Source organism: Trachypithecus francoisi, unplaced genomic scaffold (assembly GCF_009764315.1).
Source record: "Trachypithecus francoisi isolate TF-2019V2 unplaced genomic scaffold, Tfra_2.0 Lachesis_group17, whole genome shotgun sequence".
Classification (NCBI taxonomy): domain Eukaryota; kingdom Metazoa; phylum Chordata; class Mammalia; order Primates; family Cercopithecidae; genus Trachypithecus; species Trachypithecus francoisi.
The window spans coordinates 60,869,117-60,883,644 of NW_022681462.1; the positions used below are offsets into that span (position 1 = coordinate 60,869,117).

Sequence of the window (14,528 nt, forward strand, 5' to 3'; positions counted from 1 at the left end):
AAAAAAAGCAGGGGTTGCAATCCTAGTCTCTGATAAAACAGACTTTAAACCATCAAAGATCAAAAGAGACAAAGAAGGCCATTACATAATGGTAAAGGGATCAATTCAACAGGAAGAGCTAACTCTCCTAAATATATATGCACCCAATACAGGAGCACCCAGATTCATAAAGCAAGTCCTTAGAGACCTACAAAGAGACTTAGACTCCCATACAATAATAATGGGAGACTTCAACACTCCACTGTCAACATTAGACAGATCAACGAGACAGAAAGTTAACAAGGATATCCAGGAATTGAACTCATCTCTGCACCAAGCGGACCTAATAGACATCTATAGAACTCTCCACCCCAAATCAACAGAATATACATTCTTCTCAGCACCACATCGCACTTATTCCAAAATTGACCACATAATTGGAAGTAAAGCACTCCTCAGCAAATGTACAAGAACAGAAATTATAACAAACTGTCTCTCAGACCACAGTGCAATCAAACTAGAACTCAGGACTAAGAAACTCAATCAAAACCGCTCAACTACATGGAAACTGAACAACCTGCTCCTGAATGACTACTGGGTACATAACGAAATGAAAGCAGAAATAAAGATGTTCTTCGAAACCAATGAGAACAAAGATACAACATACCAGAATCTCTGGGACACATTTAAAGCAGTGTGTAGAGGGAAATTTATAGCACTAAATGCCCACAAGAGAAAGCAGGAGAGATCTAAAATGGACACTCTAACATCACAATTAAAAGAACTAGAGAGGCAAGAGCAAACACATTCAAAAGCTAGCAGAAGGCAAGAAATAACTAAGATCAGAGCAGAACTGAAGGAGATAGAGACACAAAAAACCCTCCAAAAAATCAATGAATCCAGGAGTTGGTTTTTTGAAAAGATCAACAAAATTGACAGACCGCTAGCAAGACTAATAAAGAAGAAAAGAGAGAGGAATCAAATAGTCGCAATAAAAAATGATAAAGGGGATATCACCACCGACCCCACAGAAATACAAACAACCATCAGAGAATACTATAAATGCCTCTACGCAAATCAACTAGAAAATCTAGAAGAAATGGATAATTTCCTGGACACTTACACTCTCCCAAGACTAAACCAGGAAGAAGTTGAATCCCTGAATAGACCAATAGCAGGCTCTGAAATTGAGGCAACAATTAATAGCCTACCCACCAAAAAAAGTCAGGACCAGATGGATTCACAGCTGAATTCTACCAGAGGTACAAGGAGGAGCTGGTACCATTCCTTCTGAAACTATTTCAATCAATAGAAAAAGAGGGAATCCTCCCTAACTCTTTTTATGAGGCCAACATCATCCTGATACCAAAGCCTGGCAGAGACACAACAAAAAAAGAGAATTTTAGACCAATATCCCTGATGAACATCGATGCAAAAATTCTCAATAAAATACTGGCAAACTGGATTCAGCAGCACATCAAAAAGCTTATCCACCATGATCAAGTGGGCTTCATCCCTGGGATGCAAGGCTGGTTCAACATTCGCAAATCAATAAACGTAATCCAGCATATAAACAGAACCAAAGACAAGAACCACATGATTATCTCAATAGATGCAGAAAAGGCTTTTGACAAAATTCAACAGCCCTTTATGCTAAAAACGCTCAATAAATTTGGTATTGATGGAACGTACCTCAAAATAATAAGAGCTATTTATGACAAACCCACAGCTAATATCATACTGAATGGGCAAAAACTGGAAAAATTCCCTTTGAAAACTGGCACAAGACAGGGATGCCCTCTCTCACCACTCCTATTCAACATCGTGTTGGAAGTTCTGGCTAGGGCAATCAGGCAAGAGAAAGAAATCAAGGGTATCCAGTTAGGAAAAGAAGAAGTCAAATTGTCCCTGTTTGCAGATGACATGATTGTATATTTAGAAAACCCCATCGTCTCAGCCCAAAATCTCCTTAAGCTGATAAGCAACTTCAGCAAAGTCTCAGGATACAAAATTAATGTGCAAAAATCACAAGCATTCTTATACACCAGTAACAGACAAGCAGAGAGCCAAATCAGGAATGAACTTCCATTCACAATTGCTTCAAAGAGAATAAAATACCTAGGAATCCAGCTTACAAGGGATGTCAAGGACCTCTTCAAGGAGAACTACAAACCACTGCTCAGTGAAATCAAAGAGGACACAAACAAATGGAAGAACATACCATGCTCATGGATAGGAAGAATCAATATCGTGAAAATGGCCATACTGCCCAAGGTGATTTATAGATTCAATGCCATCCCCATCAAGCTACCAATGACTTTCTTCACAGAATTGGAAAAAACGGCTTTAAAGTTCATATGGAACCAAAAAAGAGCCCGCATTGCCAAGACAATCCTAAGTCAAAAGGACAAAGCTGGAGGCGTCACGCTACCTGACTTCAAACTATACTACAAGGCTACAGTAACCAAAACAGCATGGTACTGGTACCACAACAGAGATATAGACCAATGGAACAGAACAGAGTCCTCAGAAATAATACCACACATCTACAGCCATCTGATCTTTGACAAACCTGACACAAACAAGAAATGGGGAAAGGATTCCCTATTTAATAAATGGTGCTGGGAAAATTGGCTAGCCATAAGTAGAAAGCTGAAACTGGATCCTTTCCTTACCCCTTATACGAAAATTAATTCAAGATGGATTAGAGACTTAAATGTTAGACCTAATACCATAAAAACCCTAGAAGAAAATCTAGGTAGTACCATTCAGGACATAGGCATGGGCAAGGACTTCATGTCTAAAACACCAAAAGCAACGGCAGCAAAAGCAAAAATTGACACATGGGATCTAATTAAACTAAAGAGCTTTTGCACAGCAAAAGAAACTACCATCAGAGTGAACAGGCAACCTACAGAATGGGAGAAAATTTTTGCAACCTACTCATCTGACAAAGGGCTAATATCCAGAATCTACAAAGAACTCAAACAAATATACAAGAAAAAAACAAACAACCCCATCAAAAAGCGGGGAAAGGATATGAACAGACATTTCTCAAAAGAAGACATCCATACAGCCAACAGACACATGAAAAAATGCTCATCATCACTCGCCATCAGAGAAATGCAAATCAAAACCACAATGAGATACCATCTCACACCAGTTAGAATGGCAATCATTAAGAAGTCAGGAAACAACAGGTGTTGGAGAGGATGTGGAGAAATAGGAACACTTTTACACTGTTGGTGGGATTGTAAACTAGTTCAACCATTATGGAAAACAGTATGGCGATTCCTCAAGGATCTAGAACTAGATGTACCATATGACCCAGCCATCCCACTACTGGGTATATACCCAAAGGATTATAAATTACTCTACTACAAAGACACATGCACACGTATGTTTATTGCGGCACTATTCACAATAGCAAAGACTTGGAATCAACCCAAATGTCCATCTGTGACAGACTGGATTAAGAAAATGTGGCACATATACACCATGGAATACTATGCAGCCATAAAAAAGGATGAGTTTGCGTCCTTTGTAGGGACATGGATGCAGCTGGAATCCATCATTCTTAGCAAACTATCACAAGAAGAGAAACCAAACACCGCATGTTCTCACTCATAGGTGGGAACTGAACAATGAGATCACTTGGACTCGGGAAGGGGAACATCACACACTGGGGCCTATCATGGGGAGGGGGGAGGAGGGAGGGATTGCATTGGGGAGTTATACATGATATAAACGTCATGCACATGTACCCTAGAACTTAAAGTATAATAAAAAAATAAAAAATAAAAAAATAAAAAAAATAAAAAAAATAAAAGGAACTTGCTTGCCCTAAACTTCCTCTTCCTGCAGGCTGGAATGCAGAGCTGGTGCCAGCAAGGGTGGAGCTCTGTGACAACCTCTATGGTAGGGCTACTCAAAGTCTGGTTCACAGAACTGGCTACTTGATACAGTCAATGAGAAGGTGAGTACAGAATCAAGATGAAGTGTTTACAAACTTTCATAACAAATTGACAAACTAATATTAGGCCTATTGACTATAACAGTAGAAAAAAAAATGGGATTTTAAAACCATGTTTGGGCTGGGTGTGGTGGCTCACACCTATAATCCCAGCACTTTAGGAGGCCAAGGCAGGTGGATTACTTGAGCTCGGGAGTTTGAGACTAACCTGGGCAACATGGCGAAACCCTGTTTCTACAGAAAAAAACAAAAACAAAAACATTAACCGGGCATGGTGGTACATGCCTGTAGTCCCAGCTACTCGAGAGGCTGAGGTGGGAGGATTGCTTGAGCTCAGGAAGTTGAGGCTGCAATGAGCTGTGATGGTGCCACTACACTCCCTGGGTGACAGAGTGAGGCCCTGTCTCAAAAAATAAACAAATAAATAAACTGTGTTTGGGTTTGTTTTTTTTTAAGTTTTAAATGTATTCCACAGAAGTACTATTACTTTATAGCAAATTGGGCAAAAAAATCTGGCTTTTCCTCCAGATAGCCTGAAAAGCACTGCTCTAGGGGATGGTGAAGTAACAAGTCACCCTGGAACTTAGAAGTGACTTGAGCCTTGTCAGGATCCTGTCTTTTGGCCTGTCATTTTCAGTATACCACCTTTCTGTATACCACCTTTTACCACAAGGCAGGACGTCTAGCAGCATGAAGGTCTACAGTCTGTCCTTTCAGCCTTACATCCGAAAAGGAAAGAGGCCTTCTCTCCTTAGCTCTATTTAGAACAATTTCTGGGAAGTTTGTAGCTAGTCTGGCTCAGGTCAGATTGCCAACCTCACAACCCATCACTGGGACAGGAAGGAAGGATCATGAAAGATGGAGTCTCCCCAGGAGTTCAAGACCAGCCTGGGCAACATGGTGAGAACCTGTCTCCATTAAAAAAAAAAAAAAAAAAAAATGGAGGCTCCCATTGGACCATACAGCTGAGGGTAGGAGCAGCTCCACAAGAGGGTGGTGACTGCTCCCAGGAGAAGGAAAGTACAGGGCAGATGAGAGGTAAGTGTCCACCACAGGGAGTTCCCTGCTTTCTCCCAACTTCTTTCTCTTGTTCCCCAGCCTCCTAAAAAACCTTTCTACCAGAAACAGCCTTCCAGCTCCTAAACCAGGGGATGGGGAAAAGAGAGGGCAGCAGAGGCAACAGCATATGCAAAGGGCCAGAGGGGAGACGGGTCACACTACTTTTGTGAATGGAAAGCAGCTCAGGATGGCTGGTGTGTTCCAAATCCGGGAGCAGGAAGATGTGGGGCTAAAGACCAATTCTGAAGGGGGGTGGCAGGGAGTCCCCAACTGGCTATAACTTAAACAGAGGACACTGCCTGCTATGTAGAGGACTGATGGGGGGCCAGGCTGGAAGCGAGAGACCAGTTAGGAGGCTGTTGGAGTCATCCAAGAAACAGATGATGGTGGCTGAAGAGTAAGTGATGTGGAGGAACAAGACAAGTGCATTCAAGAAACATCTAGAAGGAATAATCAGCAGGATTTGGAGATGAGCTTGCAGTGGGGGATATGGGAGAGGGAAGAGTCCTGAGTGACTCTTGGGGATGCCCATGCCGCTCACGAGGAGAGGGGAAACAGGCAGACAGTTACGGATGGGAAAAATGAGGCCGGCTTCCATCGTGGACAAGCTGGGTTGGAGGTGCCAATGGGACATTCAGATTATCTTTGTTTTTTGCATACACCATTCCAGGAGCCTCTTGCCTGGTTGTGCTTCATTTATTTTTTTCTTTTTAAGTTAAATTAATCTGACCTTCAGTGGTTTTCTACTTTCTATACACCGCCATCTAAGATCTTTATCCTGGCACCTAAGGCCCTCTAAGATCTGATCCCTACCTCCTTTTTCTACCACATAGACTACTGCTTCTCTTGCGGGGCCTGTGTTCTGGCTGCATGGAACCACTGACTTTTCCCTGTTTATAGTTTGCTCCTCCACACCTTTGGTCATATAGTTTTCTCATCTTGGAGTGCCCTCCTCTCACAGATACACACACAACATTCCATTCTTCCTTGAAAGTCCAGTTCAGAAGCTTCCTCCATGAGGCAGTCCCTGACTCTTTATATGGGAAAAATCCCATGTATTTTAAATTATCACAGTATTTTATCTAAACCTTTGCCATCTCTCTCATGTCCTATCTGCATTATATATGTAAGCTTAGATGGTGATTGATGGGCTTGGTACTGAAGGGTGTGGGGACATGGGTTATTTTGCTTGTTTAAGTGGCAGCTCTTCTGCTTCTGGTAATAGCACCTCAGTTTTCCTTTGGGGAGTTACCCTTTCTCCTGCGCTGAGCTCCTGTGCTTTAAACGGGGCTGACCCCACCGGCTCCTGGCACAGCAAATCAGCACATTTCACTCCCTGGCTGCAGTGATCAGTTCAAGGCTGGGCTCAGGACTCTTCAATCCAAGGGGAGCCTGGGCAGGACTTTGGAGGAAAAGGGCAGATGGAGGCTATCAGCGGGGCTGTGCTAGGCAGGGATCCTTCCTTCCTCTTCCTAGCTTCTGCTGGCTGCTGGCAATCCTTGGCCTTCCCTGGCCTGTCCCTACATCACTCGGGTCTCTGCCTCTGTCATCACGTGGCCTTCTCTCCTATCTCTTTGCGTCCCTTTGTCTCTATGTCTTCAAGTCTCCCTCTCCACATAGGGACACTAGTCATTGGATACGGGGCCACCCTAATCTAATATGACTTCATCTGAACTTGATTTCATCTCTGTAAAGACCCTGTTTCCAAACAAGGTCCTGTTCACAGGTACTGGGAATTAGGACTTGAACATCTCCTTTTTGGGAAAACAATTCAACTCACAACAGATCCTGTCTACCCTGGGGCTCTCATCGGTCCCATGGGACACCTCCAGGCCTCCTCTCTCTCAGAAGACTCAAGAACTTTCGGCTAAGCTCAGCACAGCAGCCTCCCCTTCAACTCATCCCTGAGCAGCTGGTCAGCCACGCCATCCCCAGTCCTTTAGATTTCTCAGGTGGAGGCCAGGTGCAGTGGTTCACACCTGTAATCCCAGCACTTTGGGAGGCTAAAGTGGGTGGATCACTTGAGGTCAGGAGTTCGAGACCAGCCTGACCGATATAGTGAAACCCCGCCTCCACTAAAAATACAAAAATTAGCCAGGCCGTGGTGGCGCATGCCTGTAGTCCCAGCTACTCAGGAGGCTAAGACAGGAGAATTGCTTGAACCTGGGAGGCAGAGGTTGCAGTGAGCCGAGATCATGCCACTGCACTCCAGTTTGGGCAACAGAGCGAGACTCCGTCTCCAAAAAAAAAAAAAATTCTCAGGTGGAAGCCAGTCCACTGGGGCCCCATAGAATAGGGATCCTGGCTCCTCTTTCAGAGACATTCTGATGAAGCCACCCTCATAGACTTACTGTGAGAGGCAGGCGCCTTCCACTGTCTTTCCTGCGAGAAGAGGAACATGGCATTCAGTAGGCAATTCCTTTCCCCCTTAATCTCCAACAACCTGACCCTCAGCCATAAGTAGGGCTATAAGAGTTGTAAAAACCTAGGTTTTAAATATTTCCTTATAAAATTTGCATTTTGCTCCAGTGGCTCTGTGATACTCAGCATCTTAACATCTCAGCGGAAACTTCCGTTTTAACATGATATTACACCCTCTCCTAAGGCCTGAGGAACTGGAGACCAAGCAGCCTTCACAGATGGCCTCCCCAGCTGGTCAGACCAGACCTTCCCCGGGAGAGAGAGGCCTCCAGAGCTCGCCCTAAGCCCAGCTCTGCCTGCTCTGCGGACTCCCCTATAGCAGTAGAATGCTGTGTGGTGGGGAAGGGACCTCAGTGGACCCAGCGGATTGCCACTTCCTCATTCTGTGACCTTATACAAACCATTTATTTGGTTGAGCTTTGTTTTCCTCAGCATAAAATGGACATTAAAAAAAAAATACAGTCTCAATCTCCCAGAGCCATTTTCAGCATTAAATGTGTACTTGTGACTCAAGTGGATGCAGTGAATATATTCAGCTCCCCGACAACAAGTCTCAGTTGAAGCCTTCTGGCCAGCCAGGGTGGGGGAAGGTATGGGGGTCTAGTCCTTAGAGAGCTCACATTGAGTTGGGTGGATGACACGTGCAAGACTGAAAACAGAAATAACAACCGACATTGTGTAACAGCCACCGGGGAGATTCACAGGCTGGCCACGGAGCCCTAGGTACATTGGTGGCCCAATCTGACCTCTGTAGGGATTTGGAGGACGGGAATAATCCTGGTTTGGAATGGAGGTGGGCCTTAGGCAGGGCCCTGAGGGGACTAAGATAAGCCGGGCAGAGGAGAGAGAAGGGCACCATCTCTCCCTGTGGCCTTCCTGTGAAGAAGGCCTGGACAAGTGTGAGTGGCGAATGGAATTACGCATTTGCTCCATTTTAGGTTCATAAGTCAGCCGGCAAAATGATCCAGGGGCAGGTAGCACTTGGCCTTGGCCGCTCATTAGAATCACCCGGGGAGTTGTAAGAACCACTGATGCCCAGGTCCTGCCCCATAGACTTCCGTGTAATTGGCGTGGGGTTTGGAAGAGCACCCCAGTGGATTCTAATGTGCAGCCACGGTTGAGAACCGTAGTTACCCCTCACACCTCAGCAGTATGGCTTCTATTTAAAAAAAAAAAAAAGTGCTAAGAGAGAAGGCAACTTTAATTTTAAATGTTAAATTGCCAGGGTGGGTTGGTGATGTCAGATTTCCCTGCCACCTTTGCCTGCCTCTAGCCGCTGCCCCCACATTTTCCAGCTGCTCCAAAAAAGCCAAGCTCCTGCTCAAAACACTTTTTTCCCTTCTCTGAAAAGTCCTGTTCCCAGGAAATTCCTTCCTGACCCTCTCATGTCTCCTGTGGGAACACCTCGTTCTTAATGCTTCGTTCTGCTTCTCAGAAGTGCCCTGATCCTCCAACATCAGGCAGTTTTGCTCAAATGTCATTAGGTTGCAGAGAATTTTCTAGAAGGATCACAGGGAGCCTTCTAAAGAGGCCACTGCAGCAGCGGAGGCCAAGTGGAAAGTATGCCGGACGGGGAGCCAGGATCCCCCAGCCCAAGTGCTGACACTGCCACTCATGGGCTCTCCACTCTGTGCCTTAACTTCCACATCTGTGAAATGGAGTGGCCCAGTGACCTCTGAGGTTCCTCCTCACCCTTCCTCTCTGAGACTTCAGAAACTGCTCCAAGCTGAACACAGCTGGGCCTGAGGTACGGTTCACCTCCCAGACTCTGCTTCCTGGGGCCTCAGCCAAGCCCCAGGCTTCCTGCCTGGTGAGCCACGGGCACAAGGGGCCTTCACAGAGTCTCTGCAGGGCTTTCCTGGGGAGCTGGGGGTGGGGAGGCAAAAAGCCTGTCAGAGCCAACACAGAGGCTTCGTCTGTGTCCAGAGCTGCGGAAGGAGTACACTGAGCAGCCCATAGGGACTCTACCTTGCCTCTCGATTTTTCCATGGCTTTTTCAGAACCTTTCATTTGCTCAAGTAACGCCTCAGCGGTAGAGACCAGTAAGGGCCATTAGCTCAATTTGACATATGAGGAGGCTGAGGTGCTGTGAGGAAAGCGATGCTGGAGGAGGCAGCATGTCAGCGCAGGTAAGAGCATCTGCTGCTCTACCACTTAGCCTTTCCCAGCCTCAGTTTCCTTATCTAAAGTTGCCGATACTCTGGACTGCTCTGGCAGGCCTGCCCATGCTCCTTGGAGAGGACAAGGAGGCCCAGGAACACCTTTGATCTTGAGGTGGGACCCAGGAGCCAAGTCAGTGCACAGGCAGGGCCCTGAGAGATCCATGATGGGTCAGGTACTTTTCTAGAACATTCCATATGTCGTCTTGTATTATCTTCACAGCAGTCCTGTCAGTCAGGTATCCTTTGCACCATTCTTCAGAGGGACAACTGGAGGCTGAGAGTTCACACACAGCCAGGGTCCAAACTCGGGTTCCAAGTCATGTTCTTTCCACCACTCTGGGCCATCCTCCTTGGAGGTGGGTCCAGCGCTGGAGAGTTGAGGCAAGCTCTGATTCTGTGTTATCTCCTTGTAGACAGATGGACAGCAGGTCTCAAACTCTTGCCCTCAAGTGACCCTCCCACCTTAACCTCTCAAAATTCTGGGATTTCAGGCTCAGGGCCCAGTCCGATGCAGGCAAGGAAACCAGAGAAGAGAAACTACTGAGTTTGAGAAACTTAGGCTTTGAGATCCTCTTCTTTCTTCAACCAGAAGGAATTTTTACCCAGAAATTTTACATGGATTAAAGTTATTAATACATACTTTTTAAAAACCAAGGCAAACTAAAAGAGAGACTTGAACAATTACCAAATCTCTGGAGGGAGAATGTCTTTTATTAAACTTAGAAATGATTGAAGAAATCACAAAGAAAAGATTAGCAGGTTTGACTACAGAGAAATGTAAATTTTCTATATTAGAAAAAGACTGAAAAGGGGCAAGTGGGAAAAATATTTGCAGCATTTAAAGTAGATAAATTTAAAAATTATCTGCTTTTATTGATATTCTATCTCTTTCCTAAAATGTTTTGAGGAGGATATATTACATAAAGAGTCCATACAAACTGATAGTTACAAACAAAAAGCCTTATATGTATACAAATAAGCAAGGAGCATAATGAAGCAATTTACATAAAACAAGTTATAACTAGTAAATGGATTTACAGAAAAATGTGCAGGCTTCCTAATCACCAAAGAAATGCAAAGTTAAGTGGAAAGTTTAACTTGACACCCAGAACTCGTGAAGATGTGATAAAATAGCTAGCCCCATACATTGCTGACCTGAGAAAATTGTTACAGTTCTCAAGGAAAATAATATGGTGAAAGATATCAAGAACTATGAAAATATTTTTTATATTCAACAGAGTCATTTTAGAACTGGGAATTTATGCCAAAAATTCAACAATGTGAAAAGAGTTATGTGTACAAAAATCCTCATTGCAGTGATTTTTTTGTTTTTTTTTGTTTTTGAGATGGGGTCTCCCTCTGTTACCCAGGCTGGAGTGCAGAGGTGCCAACTCGGCTCACTGCAACCTCTGTCTCCCAGGTTCAAACGATCCTCCTACCTCAGCCCCCTTGCCTCCCAAGTAGCTGGGACTACAGGCACATGCCACCACGCCTGGTTAATTTTTTGTATTTTTAGTAGACACAGGGTTTTGCCATGTTGGCCAGGCTGGTCTCAAACTCCTGAGCTCAAGAGATCTGCCCACCTTGGCCTCCCAAAATGCTGGGATTACAAGCATGAGCCACCATGCCCAGACTTCATTGCAGCATTTTATTTTTTTTAAAGGGAAAAATTTTAAATGACTTAATGTCCTAAAGTAGGGAAATGATTAACTGAGGTTTGCCCCATGCATTCAGTGGCATACAATACAGCCTTTTAAAAGTGTATAAAAATGTATGGCAAATAAAAATGCCTGTGACAAAATGTTAACTTTAAAAAGCAGAATATGTAACTGCAATATTCAGAATATATAATTCATAATACGAATATAATTATGTGAAAAAACACATGCATACACATATGTGAAAGGCAGGCCTTCCCCCAGTGTGTGCAAGGCCTGGGGTGGGGTACAAATGGAGACAACATGCCAAATGCCTAAATATTAAAAAGTAATAATTCAAGCCAACAAGTTGTCAAATCAAGTATTTCACCTTCCTACCTTGTGATACATTAAGATGCATATTGTAATCCCTAGGGTAACCAGTAAGAAAATAACTCAACAATTACAGGGTAAAAATGAACAACGAAATTAAAATGGTTTACTAGAAGAATATAAGTTTAACATAAAAGAAAGCAATAAAGGAGCAACATAGAAACAAAACAGACATGAGACAGGTAAAAAATAAAGAGCAAAATGATAGATATAAATCCAATAATATCAATAATTACTGTTATTGAGTGAATGTTTGTGTCCCCCACTGTAAATTTATATGTTAAAGCCCTAATTCCCAATATGATGGTATTTGGTGGTAGGGCCTTTGAAAGGTATTAGGTTTAGATAAGGTCATGGTGGTGGGGATGTGATGGGATTAGTATCCTTATAAGAATTGGAAAAGAGACCAGAGGTCTACATTTGAAGACACAGCAAGAAGGCAGCCTTCTGCAAGCCAGGACAAGAGCCCTCACTGGGAACTGAAATTTCTAGCACCTTGATCTTGGACTTCCCAGCCTCCAGAACTGTAAGAAATAAATGTCAATTGTTTAAGCCACTCAGTCTATGGTGTTTTGTTATAGCAGCCCAAGCTAACCAAGACAACTACATTAAATTATAACAACATTATTTATAAATACCCCAAACGCAAAATAACCTAAATGTCTGTCAAATAGTGAATGGATAAACGATGGAATACTAGTCAACAATTTAAAAGGAACAAACTACTGATAGTTACTTCCATGTGAACAAACTTCAAAAACACTATGCTGAGTGAAGGAAGCCAGATGCAAAAGATGACATGTTATGTGATTTCACTGACATGACATGTCCAAAACAGACAAATCTACAGCGGTTGGTGGAGACTGGCAGTGTAACAGGGATTGACTGCAAATGGCCACAAGGGGTTATTGGAGGTGATGGAAGTGTTCTACCTAAAATTGGATTATGGTGATTGTTATGGTGATGAACAACCCTGTAAATTTACTAAAAATCATTGCACATTTAAAATGGATGCAATGTATGGTACATGAATTATGCCTCAATAAAGCTGTTTTTAAATGCTAAAATTAAAAAATATTGTGTGCTTATGATAGCATCAAGAAATGAAAAGACAGCTCATTAACTCTTTAAAGTACATGCGTGTTTTTTCTGTGATATGTGGTTCAGCTAGGTGCATTTTCTGGCTTCCCATAACACAGGGCTTCACAAACTTTTCCTTAAAAATCCAGATAATAAATACCTTCAACTTTGCAGAGGTATCTGTTGCAATGACTCAACTCTGCTGCTGTTGTTCAGTGAATGAGTGTTGCTGTGTTCCAATAAATCTTTATTTACAAAAACAGGCCGGGCGCGGTGGCTCAAGCTGTAATCCCAGCACTTTGGGAGGCCGAGACGGGCGGATCACGAGGTCAGGAGATCGAGACCATCCTGGCTAACACGGTGAAACCCGTCTCTACTAAAAATACAAAACTAGCGGGCGAGGTGGCGGGCGCCTGTAGTCCCAGCTACTCGGGAGGCTGAGGCAGGAGAATGGCGTAAACCGGGAGGCGGAGCTTGCAGTGAGCCGAGATCCCGCCACTGCACTCCAGTCCGGGCGACAGAGCAAGACTCCGCCTCAAAAAAAAAAAAAAAAACAAAAACAGACTACTGGCCGGAGAGCTGTAGTTTATCAACCCCTGACAGTGTTTCCCACTGACAAAATCACGCAAGAGCAAATGCAAGATCTGCATTATGCTTATATTGTTCCCTGATATACCAGTCATGTTGGAACAGGTTCTCATTTCCAAAACAAGCATTATGGCAGAACAGACTGAACTTGATTGGCTGTTATGAGAGGGAAATGACCTAGTGCCTGTAAAGTCCTAAGTCACTGAGAGATTGGTGGCCCATGGATGTTAGTGATTATTATTAGCTATGTTTTATGGTTGTTGTTGGCATTACATTTGACTATTTATGTGATACACTTAGAACAGTGCTGTGGCCAGGTGTGGTGGCTCACCCCTGTAATCTCAGCACTTTGGGAAGCTGAGGCGGGTGGATGACCTGAGGTCAGGAGTTCAAGACCAGTCTGACCAACATAGTGAAACCCCATCTCTACTAAAAATACAAAATTAGCTGGGCATGGTGGCAGATGCCTGTAATCCCAGCTACTTGGGAGGCTGAGGCAGGAGAATCGCTTGAACCTGGGAGGTGGAGGTTGCAGGAGCGAAATGCCGTCTCAACAACAACAACAATGAAAAGGACGGTGCTTGCAATTTAGTGATTTTTTAAAGACTCCTTTTTGGAGTAGTTTTAGGTTCACAGCAAAATTGCGAGGAAGGTGCAGAGCTTTCCCATATACCCCCTGCCCTCACACTTGCACAGCCTCCCCCACTACCACCACCCCACTCACACCCCCAGAGTGGTGCATTTGTTATAACTGATGAACCTACAATGACGAATCATCACGCAAAGTCTGTATGTTACATTAGGGTGCACTCTTGGTGCTGCACATTCAATGGTTTTGCGCTAATGTATACTGACATGTATCCACCATTATCGTATCATACGGAATAGTTTCACTGCCCTAAATATCCTCTAGGCTCCACCTATTCATCTCTCCCATCCCGCTAACGCCTGATAACCACTGATCTTTTTAGTTTCCATAGTTTTGCCCTTTCCAGAATGTCATATAGTTGGAATCATTCAGTAAGTAGCCTTTCAGATTGGCTTCTTTCACTTAAAACCTAGCAATTTAAAAATAAAAGCAGCCCTTATTTTCATCAAATCTAAGACCCATAGCTTATAAAATTGTGGTAAAATACACATAAAGTTTACCGTCTTAATCATTTTACAGTGCACAATTTGGCAGCAGTTAGTATATCCACAGTGTTGTGCAGCCATCACCGCTGTATAGTTTCAGAA

The 14,528-nt window shown here is 43.7% G+C and overlaps 1 protein-coding gene across 8 annotated transcripts in view; it reads right to left on the reverse strand.

Moving 5' to 3' along the window:
* SOCS5 (suppressor of cytokine signaling 5) overlaps positions 1 to 14,528 on the reverse strand; it is a 170,135-nt gene that overhangs the window by 21,830 nt on the left and 133,777 nt on the right. Inside the window, exon 3 of one of the 8 annotated variants that reach the window (XR_004428321.1) lies at positions 7,363 to 7,393. The exons of the other annotated variants lie outside the window; for them this stretch is intronic. The gene's annotated coding sequence lies outside the window, so the exon portion shown is untranslated. The remainder of the gene's footprint in view (positions 1 to 7,362; positions 7,394 to 14,528) is intronic. 8 annotated transcript variants of the gene reach the window in all.